We start from the raw sequence: 19877 nt of genomic DNA on the forward strand, positions 1-19877 counted from the left end.
GCGTGTGTATGTGTACTCTTGCATTCGGGAAGGAGGGCTCTAGGCCCCCACCGGAGGACTGTGGGAACGGGGCCTCCCTAGGTGGGGCCACCGGGACAGCGGTCCTGGGGTGTCTGGCTTTCTGCCATGGAGCCCCGGGGGCGGAGGTTGGAGACTGCCGCCTCAAAGAAGTGTCAGGAAGGAGCTCTCTCCCCCCACCCCACCTAAACGGCTCTAGTCCCCAGGGCTCGGGGGCAGGGCTGGGCTCAGACACCCATTTCCCCTACTTGGGGGTGGGACTGCATTGAGAGTCTCACTGGCCACCCAGGACAGAGCCATCACTTCAAGGAGCCCTGCAGTTCCTTTCTCACCCAGTAGGGGCATCATGGAGGCAAGACTGAGTCCAAGGGCGGAAGCACTAACAGGTGCTATCTAGTGATTTAAGCCCGCCAGCTGTGATCCTCTGGGCCAGGTGCTGCCTTTTATTCACACAGTGCACATCGCAGGGCCTGGGTCATAGCCGGTGCCTAATACGTGCATGCTGAGCCAACTGAATTTTCAAGTACATCCTCCATCTGATGGGAGAGTAAACAGATGTTTGGGGGAGAAATCATAATTGAGAGACAGGAGTGGGCCTAACATTTAGCCATGAGGGAAACTGAGGCACAGTGAACCTGCACTGTCAGCACGAAGGCCTCTGGCATCCTTGGCCTGTGGGTTCTGTCATGGTCCCTGCCCAGTCCATGGGTGTAGGAGGCAGACAACTCTGAACTGTCCTGATTGTCCTCAGGTGGAAGGACAAAGGAGGTGGGAAAGGTGGCTTTCCTTCCCCTAACCAATATTCAGGCCCCCTGACACCATAGACAGAGGGGCCCAGCCGTGAGGGCCCTGGCCAACTCTCTGTGCCACACCCACCCAGAGTCAGGGCTTCCCTCTCCTACCCCTGCCCTGGACATTCCCTACCCTCCTGCTTCTGTGTCTGCACCCCAGTGCCCCCAGCTGCCTGATGGGCCCGCCCCTGCCTCCCCTCATTCTCTCACCTTCCCACCTTCCATCCCAATAAGTGCTGGGCCTCTGGCTCCAGGCACATTTTCTCCCTCCATCTAGGTCACCCCTGAACAGGGCCAGGCAGCCCAGCACCAGAAGATCAAAGGCCAGCAAAACCTGTGCTTGGTCTCCACACCCGAGGGCAGACTAAACATTTACTTAGGGCACCAGCAAGGCAGGGGCAGCCAAAAATGGAGGGATGCCTGTGTGCAGATTCTGACATTTCATCCAAAGCATCAAAGAGGTATTTATAGGGAAAAACATTAGACTTTTGCTGGACTTCACACTTATTTTAAGGTTAAGTTTTGTTGGTTTGTTTGTTTAATTGTGAATCACATCTTTTGCCTGCTTAGTGATTCCAAAGGTCTCATCTTTCAGACTTAGGCATGATGCTTTGGGGCTATAAGGCAGTTTCTTCTGCACTTTCTGAGAAATGGGCAGATCCGGTGGCTGGGGGGAGCTAGGTAAAAGACTTCCACCTGCAGCGCTATCACTCCCCATTGTCTGGGTGGGTCAGGGCAGGGGACAGAGGCCCAGTCCCGTCCTCCCACAGTTTAAAGGCACATGAATAGATTTTTGCCCCTTGCAATCCATCCTGTGAGAGAGCACTGGCCTGTGAGGCAGAGAACTTGGTTTCAAGTCCTGGCTCTGATCCTCACTATTGTGTCACTTACCCTCTCTGTGCCTCAGTTCTTCCACCTTCAAGTTGGGGATAACTACCTTCCCTGCCTATCTCACAGAGTTGTCAGGACGATCTAATATGTAGTAAACGTGAGAGGGATTTGTAAACTGAAGACTCCACACAGCTGCAATGCGTGGTGATGCTGTTAGGCTCTCATTCATTTACCTAGCCAGTGATCCATTCATTTTATACACATTTTCGAGGCTTTGCAACCTGACTTGCCTCTTGAAGGATTAGTAAGCATCAACCAGGTGAAGAGTCAGGAAGGGACATTCCAGGCAGAGAGAACAGCACATGCAAGGACACGACGATAAGGAACCAAGTAAATCCTAGAGACTCTACAAGGCAGTGAGTTTGGCTGCACTGTGTGTGTGTTGGGAGACCGGGGGTGGGGGAGGGCAGTGGTGGAGAGAGATCTGGAATGAGCAAGAGGTAATGCCTCACCAGTAGCCATGAACCTTGTGAAGGATTTGGCCACTGGTGAGCCACAGAAGAATTTCTAGCAGGAGAGCAAGGTGATAGAGTCTGCATCGTCGAAAGATTACTTTGGCAGCCGTTACGGAGGACAGCCTGGAGGTGTGGAGCCAGTGAAGGGGCTGGTAAGCCAAGGGGGCCCGATAGCAGCTGAAGAAAGGCAGGGGTAGTGGGCGTAAAAGACGTTGATGGACTCTAGAGTCAGATGTTCTGGGCCGGCTCCTTCGCTTACCACCTGTAGGACCTTGGGCGGGTTAACTTCTGTGTTTTCATTTCTTTGTTAGTAAATTGGAGGTGGCGTCTCTGTACCTCGATAGGCCAGGAGGAAATGAGTTAATATACATTAAAAAAACCCAACCAGTATCTTTTGTTGCTACTACTGCAGTTATTATTGCTAGTAGTATGGACTAGATGTGAAGTGGGGGTTGGAGGAGAGGAGGAATCCATTTGATAGCCGTGTCTCTGGCTTTCACATCTGGGTGGCCAGAGAGGCTGGTCACTGAGAGCCTGGCACACAGTAAGAGCACAGTAAGAATATGAGTGAGTCGTGAACCCCAGAGGATGAGCGCTCTGGGGAGGGGCACAGGGAAAGGGGAGACACCGAGGTCCTTGGGGACCTATTGAATTTGAGGTACCTGTGAGTAAGGTGAGTAAGCATCTCAGACAAACTGGAAAGGGGTCACTCTACATGTACGACATCACTCTGTGTGTGTGTGTGTGTGTGTGTGTGTGTGTGTGTGTGTGTGCTGGGGAGAAGAGGGGGAGTGCATAACCCAACTCGAAGGTTCTATTTGTAGGGGTTATATCCTGAGCTGTTGGAAGCTGGGGACCTCTAAATGAGGCTCCGTCCTACAAATTCAGGCCCCTCTGTCTCAGATAGAGACAGTAAAACCAGCCCACGTGGCTAGGTTGAAAGGAGAAGGTGAGAACAAATGACAATTGTGGGAGGCCCTCCGTGTGTCAGTGCTACATGACATGTTTTATGTACGTGATCCGATTTCCTTCTCACCAAACCTCCTCTTTAATATGGGCCACCTCTGTTGGCAGATGAAGAAATAGAGGCTCACGGACTCTTCCAAGGTCAGAGTTAGCGAGTGGGAAAAGCAGGGCTATCCCCCAGGGATGTTAGGCTCCAAAGGCTGTGCCCTTTCCATCATGGCTGCAAGGAAAGCAAGTCACTTTTGGTGGCTGTCACTGGGTGGTCCTCCCTCCCTCCTGACAAATACCAACAACTAGAAATTTCCTCCTTCCTGTAGGAAGTCAGTGGATCAGGGAGGTAGTATATAGGAGACACATCCCTGCCCATGCCAGGTGGTACATCCTTCCCAGAGCACCTAGGGGCTCAGGTCCCTGGAAAGGGCTGTTCCTCACCTCCGAAAGGGAGGGTCCCTGCACAGACGCTTGTGGACATTCCTGGAACCACAGAGAAGGTTCCGTCCCGTGGTTCACTTTCTACCTGCTAGAACCAGATACCGGGGAGTAGAAAGTGGGTTTGGATTAGTCAGGAGTGGGGTTAGGTTAGGGGATAGGGCCCTAGGTAAGCAGTTGCACATGGTGCATGGGCTGTTTGGCTTGGCACCTGGGTGGGTAGGACCCAGCCCCACAATACCACCTCCCTGGATACACTTGCTTCTTCCCCAACCAGTGTGGGAGGGAGAGGATGGCAATGCCAGATGTGTCACGCCAGGCTTGAGCCAAGGCCAAGAGAAACCACGGGAAGCCAGTGGAGCCTGGGGGAAAATAGAAACTGGGTGGGGGTGAGGCAGGGCAAGGGGGAGAGTGCATGGAAAAGCAGAAAAACAGCCCAGAAAGACCTCAGGACTGGGCTGGGGCGGGGCCCAGGAAATGCAGGCTGGCGGGTCCCTGGAGAAGAATCAGAAAAGCACAGTGGCAGGAATAAAGGGGAGAAAACAGGAAAACAGCTCAATCTTGGACACCCTACGGGGAGAAATGCATAATTGCAAAGGACAGCCACATGAAACTGGCCAACATTGTGCCGGGCCGGGGAAATTAATCAAGAGCAGTGCCAGACTCCAAACTGAAACCCAAGTTAGAACCACCACAACCCTCTCAGCGCAAGCCAGCCAATCTAAAACACATTGGCTGCCTGCTTCGGAGGGGGAAGAGATGGAGAAGTCAGAGGTGGACAGACGTATGTGGGGGTAGGGACGTGCCTGTGTGCATGGGAAGGCAGCTGGGCTCAGGGTGATGTGGGAAGGGAGGAGCGGCTCCCACTTATCACACTTCAAAATGCTGAGCACATTCATATCTCATATAATCCTGAAATCCCTATAAAGTAGCTTCTATCATTCTCGTTTTATAGATGGGGCAACTAAAGTCCAGAGAAGTTAAGCAACTTGCCCAAGATCACACAGCTAGAATGTCACTGAGCTGGCATTCTACTGCACTACAGATTCCAAAGTACCATATTCTTAACCTCCATCTCTTAACACGGCCTCTAAGACACAATGCTTTAGGATCCAGAGACCTGGATTTAAGTCCTGGCTCTGTCACTAAGAAGCAGCGAGGCCATGGACAAGTCTCCTCCCCTCTCTGAGCCTAAAGTTCCCTCTCTTTAAAGTGGGAGGGTCAAATGAAGTGACTGGCAGACAGGTGTCCCCAGAGGAAGGGTGTCATGCTCCAGAGATACAAGAATGTCCTAATGGGGTTACTGACCCTGTCTCTCCATCGCTTATGATTGCTGTGTGCTTCCTCTCTCCGGGTCTCTGTTTCTCTCTCTGTGCAAATGGAGAGCATCCTTCTGAACGCTTCTGGCCTCCTGGGAATCTGTGAGGGGGAATGAGGAGGAAAGGCTTGAGCTTCTCCAGGAGAAAACGGTGAAACCATTCTGGCCAGTGCCAGAGGTTCTGTGAGGACAAGGGTTAGAAAAGGTGAAACAAGGGGCTTTTGAGCAGGTCCCCCTCATTCCATACCTCTGACCGCCCTCCAAGGGACAGTTGTCCCCCCAGACAGACGACCACAGCCAGACTGATAATAACCAGCCCTTAAATGACACTTTGCCTGTGTGAGGGGCTCCTACTTCTTACGTCTCTTACCCCTTACGGCACTCCTTCAGGATGCTTACTCGTAGCTGTCTCATCGCCCCATTTCATAGATGAGCAGACCACTGAGGCACAGGGGGGTGATGTGACTTGACGAATGTTCTCGCAGCGAGTATAGAGCAGCGCCATGGGCAAAACTCAGGCAGCCTGGCCCAGCATCTACGCGCATAACTGTGGTTCTGGGCTGCCTCTCAAGACCAGTTCTGAGGCTGCTGAGCAAGCAGATGACAAGCCTTCAGGAATGGTCATCTCCGGCATTCTGGGGACCAAGATGTTTCCAGAGCACCTGCTCCCAGGGTTGGCTTTGGGTTGTGCGCTCTGCTGTTGTGGTGGTGGGGGGGGGGGGGGTGGCAGCGGGAAGCCTGGATTGGGCTGTTTCAGTCCTTACACTGGGAGTTCTAGGGTTGAATGGAGCCCAGTCTGGGCTGCTCTAACAAAGCCCCATAGACTGCGTGGCCTGTAAACAGTGGGAATTTATTTGTAACAGTTGTGGAGGCTGGAAGTTTGATATCAGTTTGCCAACACGGTTGAGCAGGAGGGTGAGGGTCCTCCCCTGAGTTGCAGACGGCTGACTTCTTCCACCCTCAAGTTTGGCAGAGCAGAGACAGGACACAGGCTCTCTCCTGACACTTATGGGGGCACTAATCCCATTCTCGAGGGCTCAACCTGCATGACCTTACCGAATCCTAATCACCTCCTACATCCATTACTCTTCAGCCCATAACAAGGGGAGAGTGTTGGTTGCCTGGGGAAGCTGGGGCTGATTATTTGGCTTCAGCATTGATCCCTAGAGACCCTTGGCTTTCATCCTAACCCCCAGACTCCTGGAGAGAGGGCCTGAAGCTGGTTGTGCCTAATAACAATCTACTTGTGCGGAGACTCAAGATCTTTCTAGGGGCCTCTGGGTGGCTCACTTGGTTAAGCGTCTGGCTTTTGGTCTGGGCTCAGGTCATGACCTCACAGTTTGTGGGTTCAAGCCCCACATTGAGCTCTGCACTGACAGCACAGAGCCTCCTTGGGATTCTCTCTCTCTCCCTCTCTCTTTTTGCCCCTTCCCTGCTCACTCGTATGCTCTCTCTCTCAAGATAAACAAACGTTAAAAAAAAAGATCTTTCTAGAAGCTTTTCATGAGGAACAGTTTTTTTCTATGTTACCCTTGCAAGGAGTTGCATCTGCATTTATGACCCATTTTACAGACACACCTGAGAGGGAAATTGCTCTGCTCAAGATTCCCCAGTGGGGTAGAGTTAGAGTCAGGCATGGAACTAAGTAGGGTCTTCTTGTGGTGAGGGTAGTAGAGCCTGGCCATGACTTACCTTACCACTCACAGCCTCGCTGAAGCAGATCTTTAAAAGGCCCCAGTGGAAGGCCTGGGGGATTTTAAAAGAGCCAGTTACACATAGGACTGGAGAATGCCCTCAGGGAGGCATTTTCTGAGCTCTCCTCAGCACCCTGGGAAGGAGGAGGCCATCACTAGGGGAGGGGGGTTGTTGAGGAAAGTGCTTTTGGGGGAGAGAATGGGCCAACACAGTCATGAATAGAACTTGTAGAATAGTGGTTCTCAAAGTGTGGTCCCAGGACCAGCAGCATCAGCATCACGTGGGAACCTGTTAGAAATGCACATTCTCAGGCCCCACCCCAGACCTACTGAATCAGAATCTTTGGTCCAGAGGGACCAGCAATCTGTGTTTTAAGAAGTCCTCCAGGGCACGTGGGTGGCTCAGTTGGTTAAGCATCTGACTTCAGCTCAGGTCATGATCTCATGGTTCGTGGGTTTGAGCCCCGCATCGGGTTCTGTGCTGACCGCTCAGAGCCTGGAGCCTGCTTCGGATTCTGTGTCTCCCTCTCTCTCTTGTTGAAGAAGAAGAAGAAGAAGAAGAAGAAGAAGAAGAAGAAGAAGGAGGAGGATGAGGAGAGGAGGGAGGAGAAGGAGAAGGAGAAGGAGTCCTCCAGGGGATTCCATGCACACTGAAGATTAAGAACCAATCCGGAAAAAAAGAGATATATTTGTTTCCTTGGGCTGCCATAGCAAATTGGGTGGCTTAAAACAACAGAAATTAATTCTCTCGTAGTCCCGGAGCCCAGAAGTCTGAGATTAAGGTGTCAGCAGGGTCGCTTCCAGCTTCTCTTGGTGTCTAGCATTCTTTGGGGCCACATCATCCAATCTCTGCCTTCTATCTTCACGTGACCTTCTCTTCTCTTTGCATCTCTCTCTGGTCTCCTATCAGGACACTTGCCGTTGGATTTAGGGCCCACCCACATAATCCAGATGATCTCACCCTGAGAGCCTTAATTACATCTGCAAAGACCCTTTTCTCCAGGGAAGGTCTCATTCACAGGTTCCAGGAACTAGGACATGGGCTTACATTTTAGGGAGCCGCCCTTCAACAGGCTACAAGGAGGAAGGTGGACAGTGGAGAAGAGCGAGCGAGCCTGCATCCTATGGGAGAGTGCATGGGGTGAAGAGCTGAGGGTTGAGTCAGAATGAAAACAGAGGGCTTAGAGGCAGCAGTAGCCCATGGGCCAGCGGTGCAGGCATCTGGCAAAGTAAGGTCCAAGGCTGGCAGGCTGCGGGGAGAATAAGGCCCTGAGGTCAGGGCAGTGCTGATCCGAATCCCATTCTGAAGACGTCCAGTCTGCCATGGAGAAGCTCCCAAGCTGCCCCTGAGCCCATCAGGTGATCTAGTGAATATTGGAAGTGCCACCCAACTTGCCTGCCAGCCAGAAAGGGCCCTGAGGCCCAGCCATGCTGTGGGGCCCAGCTGAGGGGTCCCCAGAGACGCACCGAGATGGCAGATGGCCTCCCTGGCACAGCTATTTCGGGCTCCGTGATTATATGCTACTGTATTTGGATCTCCTCAAGGTTCCGGGAGTTGATTACTACATTCGTCTGGGGCAGAGGCCTCTCTGAGGTGGGTGGGTGGGTGGGCGGGCACGCGGGCAGCCCCCTGCATATGATGAAGCTCTGAACATGGGTAATTTGGCTCCTGGAGAGTCTAGGAGAGTGTCCGTGGTGGGCTGGGCCCTGGGATTCTGTGGAGGTTTTTTTGGCCGTAAATGCTGGTCTGGGATAGAGTTGGCCCAAGCGGGGCCACCCAGGAGCAGTGTGGTGCCTTGGCCCCATGGGGAACACCTCAGCCCAGACTTGTGGGTGTCCTCACCCTCCTGCCTCCTGAGTCCCATGGAGCTCTCCCAGGCTCAGGCCTGAGAGATCTGAAAGAGGCAGGAGCACCCCAAGTGGCAGTGTGGGAGCGCATAACTCAGAGGTGGTTTTGGTGCACGTGGGCCCCAGGTGGAGCCAAGAAGTGGGTGACCCCTTCCCCCATGGAGAGAAGACAGAGGCAAGTTTCCTTCCTCCTGTATTAATGCCCTCACTGAGCAGCTGACATCAGGGCAGAGCCCTGGTCTGGGTTCTGGGTATGTCTAGAGGAAAGAGGATATCCAACCACTGGTGCCCATTCATCCATCCATCCATCCATCCGTCCGTCCATCCATCCATTGGTTTGTTTGTTTAGGCTTTGCTGAGTGCCTAGAACTGTAGCAGAAAAGTTCCTGAGACCAGTCCTAAAACAAGGGCCTGCCTTTCAGTGGCTCGTGGTTTGTTGTGGGAATATCACACACACACAGACACCCATCTTTACCCTGCCCCTCCCATACACTGTGGTCTTAAGCTTCTAAGACAGAAAGTCAGTGCAAGTGAACATGATATAAAATTAGTGTATGAAAGCAAAACGGGAGTTGATGAAAATGATGAAAACCAGGTGAAGCCCAGTAGGGGTGTGATAAGAATCGTCCTGGTAGTTAATGTTTGTTGAACACTTACTATGATACCCGGTTCTAGGCTAATGCTTAGCAGACATCACCTCTGTTCCCTGCAACAGATCTCTATAGGAGGTACCGTGATTTTCATTTTATAGAACAGAAAGTTAAGATTTGGGGAGTTGATCACAGAATTGATAAATGGTTCGTCTGAATTCCAAACCGATGTGTGTTCTTGACCCCGATCCTAGACTGTGCGGAAGGGCAGCTGTGAGGGATCTCAGAGGTCTGTTCCTACGGTCATCTGCCCCACGACACTGAGGCAGACCCAGGTCTGGGAACTGCGGTTCTGACCCTCACTACTCCACGTGTGGCTCACGGGCCAGCAGCACTGGCATCATGGAGCCGTGGGAGAATGTTAGCTCTCAACCTTCACTCCAGACCTAGTGGCTCGGAATCTGCGTTTTAACAAGACCCATCCTTTTACCTTCTAGGCAATTGGTATGCAGTTAAAATTTGAGCATCACTGTTCTTTTTGTCCAAGAGCTCCTAGGGCATGCTGCTCCTCCCTGGACCCCAGTTAAGATGGGCCACAATCATTCTAAGCCTTCCATTCACCACCCCCCGCCCCCGGCACTGCCCACCATCTATGCAAAGTCCTCAAGCCTTAAACCACCCCCCCCTTTTTTTTTGGTCCCCTGCAATCCCTTGCACATATGGGTGGAAACACAAGGTTTGGTTGTGGACCCACCCAGAGGCAATGAGACGTACCAGATACTCTCTTAGAGGATGCAGGTGGAGACATAAAGGTTAGACTTTGAGAAGAACTTCCTGGCTATCTAAAACCACAGGGAGGGGGAAAGGCTAGAGCACTTCCTTCTGAAAGTTCCCTGGAATCACACTGCCTGCATCTGGCTGGGGGCAGGAAGGAGTTTGACCCCATCTCACTCCAATCCACTCTCTACATTTTCTGGGAGCTCACAACATCTTGTTCAAATTCCGTGCCACGGAAGCCTTAGAGTAGTCCAGAGAGGAGGTAAGAGAAGGTTCAGATCACAGCCAGGAAAAGGTGGAGAGAGCGCCCGTGTGCCTGCGGCCTGCCTTCCCCTGGCCGCACCTCTGCAACAGGCTGCCTGCTTCCCATTCCCCCAGCCTGCCACCATCCTTCCATCCCGCCATCCCGCCATCCCGGTGAGAGAAGACTGTCCGGGGCTGGGAAAATGTGGTCTTTTCCGAGAGTCTATGAGTCATTTTCCACCCATTTATGAGCCTTTGGAGCCAAGGTGGCTGTCAGCCACTTGCTGGAGTGTGGAAATCCACACGCCAACCGGAAAAGGCTGTGAACACACCGGGCTCCTGCTCTGGCCACCGGCAGAGGCTGCGTGGGTGGAGGCTGCCCACCTCAGACCACAGGACCTTGGAATACCCAGCTGGAAGGCGCTGTTGGGGTCAGCAGGTCCAACAGCCTCTTCTGCAGGTGAGGAAACCAAGCAGCAGAGAGGGGAAGTGACTTTCTCAGTGTCACCCAGCGAGTTAGTGGTAGTGCTGCAGCCAGCAGGAACCCAGGCCAGGCCGGCAGATGCTGTTTTGCTCTGAAAGGGGACTATTTATGAGCCTAGGTGTCATCTAGGTGGCTCTAAGATCAGTTGTTCTGGAATATGACCCCCTGGGGGACTCTCTCACAAGCCAAGGTGGCTTTTCTTCCTCGCTAGTCCTAATGCCTGTTTCTGGACTTGGAGCCCGTTCCTTCCCCTGTCACCCTTAAATAAAACAACTCAAACAAGGAGCTGGTCACGAGGACTTTGGGGACCTTGGAGGGGTCTGGGTGGTAGGGAGGGAGGAGAGAAGGCCCACGGTGCTTGGTGGGGGTGAGTTTCTCTGGGATGGTGGCTGTTAAAAGGATGCTGAGCCTTGGTGGGGGGGCCCTGGCAGCCCGTGGAGAGGAGGTCACTTCTGTCCCCTTGTGAAGTTTGGCCACCCCAGCTCTCTCCCCAATCCCCATGCCTCCTAGAAGAAATTAACTCTTTCTCCGGGGGATTTTTCAGGGGGTCCTGCCTTAGTCACCCTGTGAGTAGAGAATGAAGCACCTTTCTGGGGCTGGAGGCCACAGAAGACCATCAGAAGAGGTGACCTTGGCCCCATGCCTTGCCTCAGTGTCAAGGCAACCGTTTGGGAAAGATGGAGGGAAGAGAAGGAAAGAAAGCAGGAGATAGAGGGCAAGAAGGAACTTTGAGTTTCTCCCATGTGACAGACATCACACCAGGTGCCTTTAACCGACTGATACTCATTCAGCAGCAGGACCACCCGTACGTTATTGAGGCTTTGCCCCAGGCCCCTTCCGGCTGCCACTTTCTCTCTCTCCTCTCCTTCTAGTCCACGCCAGATGCCTCCATTTTGTCCCTTCCAGTCTGGCTTCTGTGGCCCTCTCAGACCATCAGAATGGCTCTTACCAAAGTCACTGGACCTTCACCAAGTCCAACAGGCCCCTTCCAGGCCTCACCTTACGTGATCTTGTAGCAGCATATGCTAACGTTGACCACTCTCCCTGAAGGCCTATGTTCCCGGGGCTTCTATCCACGGAACTCAGATCTCCTGGCTCTCCCTCACCTCTCTGGCCCCTCCTCAATTTCTTTGCAGACTCCTCTTCCCCTGCCCATCCTATAAATGATGGAGTTCTTTGGGGGCTCCTTCCTTGTCCCTCTGTTCTATCTGTTCCTCAGTTTGTCCCCCAGGCAGTTTCTTATCTGCCCGTGGACCCAGTTAGCCTACATGCTGATGGCTCTGGGTCTACTTCTCTAGCCCAGATGGGCACATGGCTTGCCCATTGGAATCTCCACCTGGATGAGCCAACGGTACCGCAAACTGAACATTTCCCCAAACGTCCACCATCTTCCCTCCTGTGAGTGCTCCTTCTCTAGTATTCTCTGTCTCAAGAAATGGCACCACCGTTCATATGGTTCCCCCATCCAGGGATTTGGCAGTCATTTTTGACTCTGTCACCACTCCCACATCTCATCAGTCCCAGCGACTGTCCATCTGGATTGCTTCGGAATAAATCCTCCTGCCTTTACTCCCCTGTGCACTGTCATCTGCCCGCCATCATCCATTGCCTGGCTCGTTGCAACAGCCTCTGAATGGTCCCCTGCTTCCACTCTTTTTTAAACTTTTTTTAATGTTTTTTTTGAATTTATTTTTTGAGAGAGAGACAGAGCTCTAGCAGGGGAGGAACGGAGAGAGAGGGAGACACAGAATCCGAAGCAGGCTCCAGGCTCTGCTCTGTCAGCACAGAGCCCGACGTGGGGCTCGAACTCATGAACTACGAGATCATGACCTGGGTCAAAGTCGGACACTTAACGACTGAGCCACCCAGGCACCCCCCCCCCCCCACTTCCATCCTGAAGTTGCCTTAACCTGTCCCCCGTGTTGCTGTCAGGTGGGTCTTAAAACGCAAATCTGAACACGTCACTCCCCTCCTTAAAAATTTTCAGGGACTCCCAGTTGCTCTACGACAAAGCCCAAACTCCTTGGCTAAGCTACCCCTGCCCTTCTCTCCCTATTTCACCCTCCCAGCCTTTGCTGGAGTCAGAGGGAGCGACTTGTAACCCTCCTAGGCTGCAGCCGGTACTCCTGCTCTTTGCTATCCCCTCTGCCTGCAACACTCCCTCCTATGTCTCCATCTGCTCACCTGCCCAAGTCCCACTTGTCCATCAGGCCTTGGCTGAGATGTCTCCTCCTGCAGGAGGCCTTTTCTTTCAACGTTTATTTATTTTGGGGACAGAGAAAGACAGAGCATGAATGGGGGAGGGGCAGAGAGAGGGAGACACAGAATCGGAAACAGGCTCCAGGCTCTGAGCCATCAGCCCAGAGCCTGACTCGGGGCTCGAACTCACAGACCGCGAGATCGTGACCTGGCTGAAGTCGGACGCTTAACCGACTGCGCCACCCAGGCGCCCCTGCAGGAGGCCTTTTCTGACCCCACATGCATCCGGGGCCCCTGTGGTACAGCCAGGTACACACGGTGATGTGGCTTCGGCCGTGGGTGGGGACCCTGGGTGCGGTGTATCCACGGATAGAAGGTGTGAGCGGGGCTCTCACCCTCCATCATCAGATAGTGTGTTATTGGGGCTGCACTTTAGTACGTGTCTCAGTCTAAATACAACAGAGATGGGAAATAAACTTATTTTTTAAAAAGCCATGTCATACCTTCCGAAGCCAAGAATAACATTATTTAGAACGACCTGCTACTTAGGGTTGATCTCTGTCCCTGCAGCCCTTGGCCCTGTCGGGCATGGAGCTCTAACTGAAATAAAGAGCAGCGGCTGGGGTAGCACCTCCTAAGGCTGACTACCTGGGGGGCATTCATAATTTCCGGAGCTCCAGGTGGGGGTGGGGATGAAGAGGAAACCCCGGATTCATCCCAGCCAGGGAGTCAGGAGGCTCTTTTCCCCAGCTGGGCCAGCCCCCCAGCCCCTTCCCCTTTCCTTCCTGCTCTGTCAGCTGCAGCCGACAGGAATGAGTCTGCTAGGCCTCCTCCGGGAGGCACCAGGCCTTCTGGGCCAACGCAGCTGCCTCGGCCCCCAGCCCCAGCCCCAGCCCCAGCCCCAGCCGCCTCCCCTGGCCCCAATTAACCTGCCTCTCAGCTGCACATCTGCTAACCTGGGGCCTGCAGGGCCTTATAGTAGAAAACCTTTCAGAACATCTGGAGAGCAGGGGAGGGGCCCACCTGGAAGGGAGAGGGGGCGGGAGGGGGAGAGGGAAAAGGGCCTGAATAGGAGAGTGTAGTCTGGTGTGTGGGGTAGGGGAGGTGGCGGGGAGGCTGGAAATAACGAAGCGGTCCCAGGATTCTTAGTTCTGTTGAGGCAGAACGGTCAGAGGGGGCGTGGTGAAGGGGGTGCTGCGCCCAAGCTTCCTCCAAGTCGGCAGGTGGCACCACTTAAGTAATCCTGTTCCTCTGATCAGAAACCACCCACAGACCCCCAAGGCCTGGCTGGGGCAAATCTTTCTTTGAGTTCTGTCTGCTTTCGTGTTGGTGTCCCTGCCTTCCACTCATTCTAGCGAAGTCACTGACCCCTATATTTCCCTAGTTCCCCAAATCTGTCCTCTTCTACCTCCAAGCTTTGGCTTAAGTTCTTTCTCAGTCAAGGACCCTTTGTTCTTTCGTTCTGCCTAGCCTTGCCTCTCTACTTCCTATCTCAGTGCGACACTCACCTCCTCCAGGAAGTCCTCCTAGACTGATTCCATCTGACTCTGAGCCCGATGGGCACATGGGGAGCACTAGGTACCCGAAGCAGGGATCCTCAATCTTCATAACCAAGAGGGCAGGAGGGAAAGCCCTACCCAGAGCAGAGCAGGAAACATTCAGGCAGAACTCTCTTGTCTTTGCAAATTCAGATTTGTGGAGGGGGACAGGGTGTGGGCACAGACAATAAATACTCTTCAGATATTGTCTAGAGACCTGGTTTCAGAACTAGGGGGTTGGGACACTAAGTGGTGACCTTCTGGCAAGTCTGGAAAGTTCTGAGAAAGGGCTCCATGCCTAGCCCAGGGCAGATGGCTACCCTTCTTGGTTCATCTCTCTCCCTAGTATGACCTGACAAGTGTTCTGAAGCTGACTGGGCCCAAGCTGCTCTGAGTCTGGGAAGTCCGAGGGCAGAAGGAAAGGAAGTCTCAGGGAGTATTTGCTGGCTTCCTGGCACTGTGCCAGGCACATGCATGGGCTCTCTCACCCAACCCCTTAATCAAGACTCTCACCCGTCCAGCCTGGGAGGGGCCTGGCAGAGGTCTACCATCCCCTGAGTCTTGGTTCTGTCTGGGGCTTTAGACTGTGACGACCCAGAAAATCTGTCTCCTTTCTGCTGAAAGGGTGGTGTGTGATTTTAGCTATTTCTTTGGAAATAGAGGCTGCCTTTTTTTGTTTTTTTTTTTTTTTGGAAGCCAGCTTTGCCATTTTCTAGATGAAGGATCATGGGCAAATTGTCTAAATGTTCCGAGCCTCTTGGTTTTGTAATCTGTAAACTGGGGAAAATAAAGTGATTGTTAGGAAGATTTACGAGAAAATGCATAGATAATGCGTAGAATCTATACCAGGTATATTCTAAGTACACAGTAAATGGTGTTCCTATTATTAGACTAAACTCCAGAATTGTCTCCCACAGTGTCATCACTTGCACTAGTGAGGGGACAAGAGGAGGAGGATTTGGGTAGCTCAGAGAAACCCTGGCTGTCAGGGGCAGAGTCAGGCTCTGGGGGCTAGGCTGTGACCTTTCACCCCCTGCCAGGGTCTACTGGCAGAGAGGGATAGATTCTCCCCCACGCCTGACCCCAGGAATGGTCCCTTCAGGTGGTCGGTCACCCTGAGTGAGCATGTATCACCCATTCCATATCCCTTTCACCGTGCAGATCTACGGTGAGTACCAAGTGGGCGCAGTGGCCTTCAATGAGTTTGCAATGAGGACACACAGAGCACGTTCACAAACAGTACCTGATAGAATACGGCACGTACAAACAAGAGGTCCAGAGTGCAGCGGGAAGGGGGCAGCTAACACCTGCTGGGCTCCTGCAAGGTCAGGTGCTGTGCCTGGTACCCCATGGCACCGAGCATCAGAACTGAGATTTCAACTCCGTATCTAACATCTAACTCCTACCGTTCCGCAGAGGTGAGAAGTTTGACAACCCAGTTCCTTTTTTTCTTTTTTGGTTTTATATATTTCTTTTCAAAGGGCAAAACACTGAGATAATGGACTGATTTATCTTAAAATGTTTACTAATTTATTTTTGAGAGAGAGAGAGAGTACAAGCTGGGGAGGGGCAGAGAGAGGGAGACACAGAATCCGAAGCCAACTCTGAGTTGTCAGTGCAGAGCCCAACGCAGGGCTCGAATCCATGAGCTATGAGATCATGACCTGAACCAAAGTCGGACGCTTAACCGACTGAGCCATCCAGGAGCCCCCACTTAGATCATTTACATACAAGTCCAACAGAATTACTCTGTCCAAGTCAGCAACGATGCCAAAATGCGTCCTCACTCCCAGACACTTGCCAGTATTGTCTGAGACTTCTGTCAGTGAAAACAGGGGACTGATATCTTACTCCTAAACAGCTTTCCTATCTGCAGTGTAATCTACCATTTCCTGTGGACACCTTGACTTCTCCACATCCATCTCAGCAATTTCAAACCTAAACCTATCATCCTCCGAGGCCATGGTAATCTCCACTTGGTTCCGCTAAGCAGGGGGTTTTCATAAAATGGGAGTCTACTGAGACCTTTTCTGGGTTAGTCTTGTCATAAAGACTCAACACACATAGAGAACACGGTCCTTGATTCCCTCAAACCTCCAAGGGGCAGTGTCACCGTGCCGGTGGCACCGTGACTCCACCTGGAGCCTAGAGCAAGGGCAGGAAGGAGACACTGTCAGTGTACATAAAGGGCCTCTAAATACACACACAAAGCTGTAGCTATCTTTCCCAAAGTGTTTAGGGCTTTGGAGAACCCACATCATCTGATTCTAATTGTGGCCGTGAGGACGCACGGAGTCACCACGCTGGTAGTCTCAGCAGCCTGACAACCCAGCGTCTGAGATGAGAGGGCAGCTCCATGGTGTGTGGGGATGCCTTCCGATTGGGAAGATCAGCAAAGCTCCGTGGAAGAGACAACCTTTCCATTGGGTTTTGAAGGTAGAATAAAGGGCAGACAGGTGGAGGTAAACGGACAGCTTTCGCTGGGAGAGGAGGGGCCTGAGCAAAGCATGGAGGCAGCGAATTGGAGGCACGGGAGGTGGAACACTGGCTTGGGGGCCAGGGGGGTGCGGAGGCAGGACTCGTTTCCCGAGGTTGTAGCACCACACACCAGCCTACCTGAGAGAAGACCTGGAGAGGGGGCCTGAGCCTTTGATGACCAGCCAGGGACCGCCTCGGAGGCGGTGGAGGCCACTGCAGGGTTTTAACAAATCTATGCCTTTGAGAGGGCACAGGGGACTTAGCCGAAGGGGGACAGTAAGCCGGCCAGGAGGCCACAGCCGGAGAGAACCGAGGCCGTAGCAATGGCCCTCGGGTCAAGAGGAGGAGGCACAACCTTGAGATTCCATTGCTGGGGCTTGGCGATTGCTTTGGTAGAAGATCCAGGGAAAGAAGGGACACAGAGGCAGACGTGAAGCAGGGAGTGTCCTTTCGTTGCTCGCTCTCAGATCTTTCCCTCGCCAGCGCCCTTCCCCATGCAGGCTCCGCAGAGAGCTCCCTTGCTGGCCTCCCTCATCTCAGCAACTCCGGAGCCTGGGACTTAATTATACACTGACGCACTTTGTTTTTAAAAAACATGTTTATTTTTGTTCTGACTCATTGTAGAAAATTTAGAAAATACAAAAAAGTAAAAAGAAGAAAATAAAAATCACCCACAAGTCTACCACCCAGACACAATGCTTGTTAACATTTCTGTGTAATTCTCTATGAACACACATGTTCTTATAAACAGACATGCTTCCTTTGTGACACGTTAAATCTTTACAAATTATTTGGGATCTGTTTTGTTGTTTCGGCAAGGTTGCACTAATATAGTGCTGATGTAATCATTTTGGATTTAAATATTTTTTTTAATGGAGATTAATTCACGAAGCATAAAATTCACCCTTATAAAGTAGAAAGTTCAGTGGTTTTTAGCAGGTTGGCAAACTTGTACCTCCATCACACTATCTAATTCCAGGACATTTTCATCATCCCCAAAAGAAAACCTTTGCTCATTAGCAGTTATGCCTCGTCTCTCCTTCTCCCAGCCCCTGACAAGCGCTAATCCACCTTCTGTCTCTCTGGATTTGCCTATTCTGGACATTTCATACAAATGGAATCATACAGCACGTTGCTTTTTTGTGTCTGGCTTCTTTCAGTTAGCATGATGTTTTCAGGACTCATCCATGTCTGTATTCATGCATGTATCAGTACTTCATTTCTTTTTGTGGCTGAAAAATATTCCACTGAATGGACATACCACATTTTGTTTACCTATTCATCAAGCTGATGGACGTTGGGTCATTTCTACTTTTTAGTTATTGTGAGTAATGGAGCTATGAACATTGTGTAGACATATGTTTTCATTTCACTAGGAATATTTAACTAGGAGTGCAATTGCTGGTTCATATGGTAACTCTACGCACAAGTTTTTGAAGAACTGCCAAACTATTTTCTAAAGTGGCTGCGCCATCTTACATTCTCACCAGCACTGTATGAGGGAGGGGTCTGATTTCTCTACATCCTTGTCAACACTTGTTACTGTCTTTTTTGATTATAGTCATCCTCATGGGTATGAAGTGGTATCTCACTGTGGTTTTTGATTTACATTTTCCTAATGACTAACGAGATTGAGCAGTTTTTCACGTGCTTATTTGGCAATTCGTTTATCTTGTTTGGAGAAATGTCTTCTCAGATCCTTGGCCCATTTTTGACTGGATTGTCTTTTGTTGTTGAGTTGTAACAGTTCTTTATATATTCTTGATACAGTTCCCTTATCAGATATATAATTTTCAAATAGTTTCTCCCGTTTTGTGGCTTGTCTTTCCATTTTCTTTCTTTTTTAATGTTTATTTATTTTTGAGAGAGAGAGAGAGAACATGAGTGGGGGAGGGACACAGAGAGGGAGAATCCGAAGCAGGCTCCAGGCTCTGAGCTGTCAGCACAGATCCCGACGCAGGGCTCGAACTCATGACTGTAAGATCATGACCTGAGCCGAAGTTGGATGCTTAACTGACTGAGTCGCCCAGGTGCCCCGGTCTTTCCATTTTCTTGATAGTGTCCTTTAAAGATTGAAAGCTTTTAATTTTGATGAAGTAAAATTTGTCTATTTTTTCTTTTGTTTCTTGTTCTTTTGGCGTTATATTTAAGAAACGATAGCCTAGGGGCGTCTGGGTGGCGCAGTCGGTTAAGCGTCCGACTTCAGCCAGGTCACGATCTCGCGGTCCGTGGGTTTGAGCCCCGCGTCGGGCTCTGGGCTGATGGCTCAGAGCCTGGAGCCTGTTTCCGATTCTGTGTCTCCCTCTCTCTCTGCCCCTCCCCCGTTCATGCTCTGTCTCTCTCTGTCCCAAAAATTAAAAAAAAGTTGAAAAAAAAAATTAAGAAACGATAGCCTAATCCAAGGTCCGGAAGATTTATGTCCATGTTGTATTCTGAGCATCTTACAGAGTTTTAGGTCTTTGATCTGTTTTGAGTTAATTTTTGTATATGGTGTAAGGTAAAGGTCTGACTTCATTCTTTTGCTAAGTTGTTCCAACACAACATTTTCATCACCCCAAAGACTATTCTTTGAAAAGACTATTCTTTTTCCTGTTGAACTGTCTTAGCACCCTTGTTGATATCAACTGCCCATTAAAGAATGAATTTATTTTTGAACTCTCGATTTTATTCAGTTGATCTGTATGTCTATCTTTATGCCATTACTATACAGTCTTGATTACTGTAGCTTTGTAGTAAATTTTGAAGTTGGGAACTGTGAGTTCTCTAACTTTGTTCTTTTTTGAGATTGTTTTGAATATTCTGGCTCCCTCGTATTTCCATATGAATTTTAAGATCAGCTTGTCAATTTCTGAAGAAAAAAAAAGACACTGCCAATTTAATGAGGGTTGTGTTGAATCTGTAGATTAATTTGGAGAGCATTGCCATCTAAATAATATGAAGTCTTCTAACCCATGACTATGAGATGTCTCTCCATTATTTACGTATTCTTTAATTTCTTCCAACGTTTTATAGTTTTCAGAGTATAAATTTTGTATTTCTTGTTAAACTTACTCCTAAGTATTTTACTCTCGTCGATGTTATTGTAAATGGAATTTTCTTAATTTCATTTTTGGATTGTTCATTTTAAGTGTGTAGCAACACAATGGATTTTCATATAT

General features: G+C 50.8%; 1 protein-coding gene across 3 annotated transcripts in view; it reads left to right on the forward strand.

Moving 5' to 3' along the window:
- LGR6 (leucine rich repeat containing G protein-coupled receptor 6) overlaps positions 1-19877 on the forward strand; it is a 121530-nt gene that overhangs the window by 38929 nt on the left and 62724 nt on the right. The gene's annotated exons all lie outside the window — the stretch shown is intronic.

Source organism: Prionailurus viverrinus, chromosome F1, assembly GCF_022837055.1.
Source record: "Prionailurus viverrinus isolate Anna chromosome F1, UM_Priviv_1.0, whole genome shotgun sequence".
Classification (NCBI taxonomy): domain Eukaryota; kingdom Metazoa; phylum Chordata; class Mammalia; order Carnivora; family Felidae; genus Prionailurus; species Prionailurus viverrinus.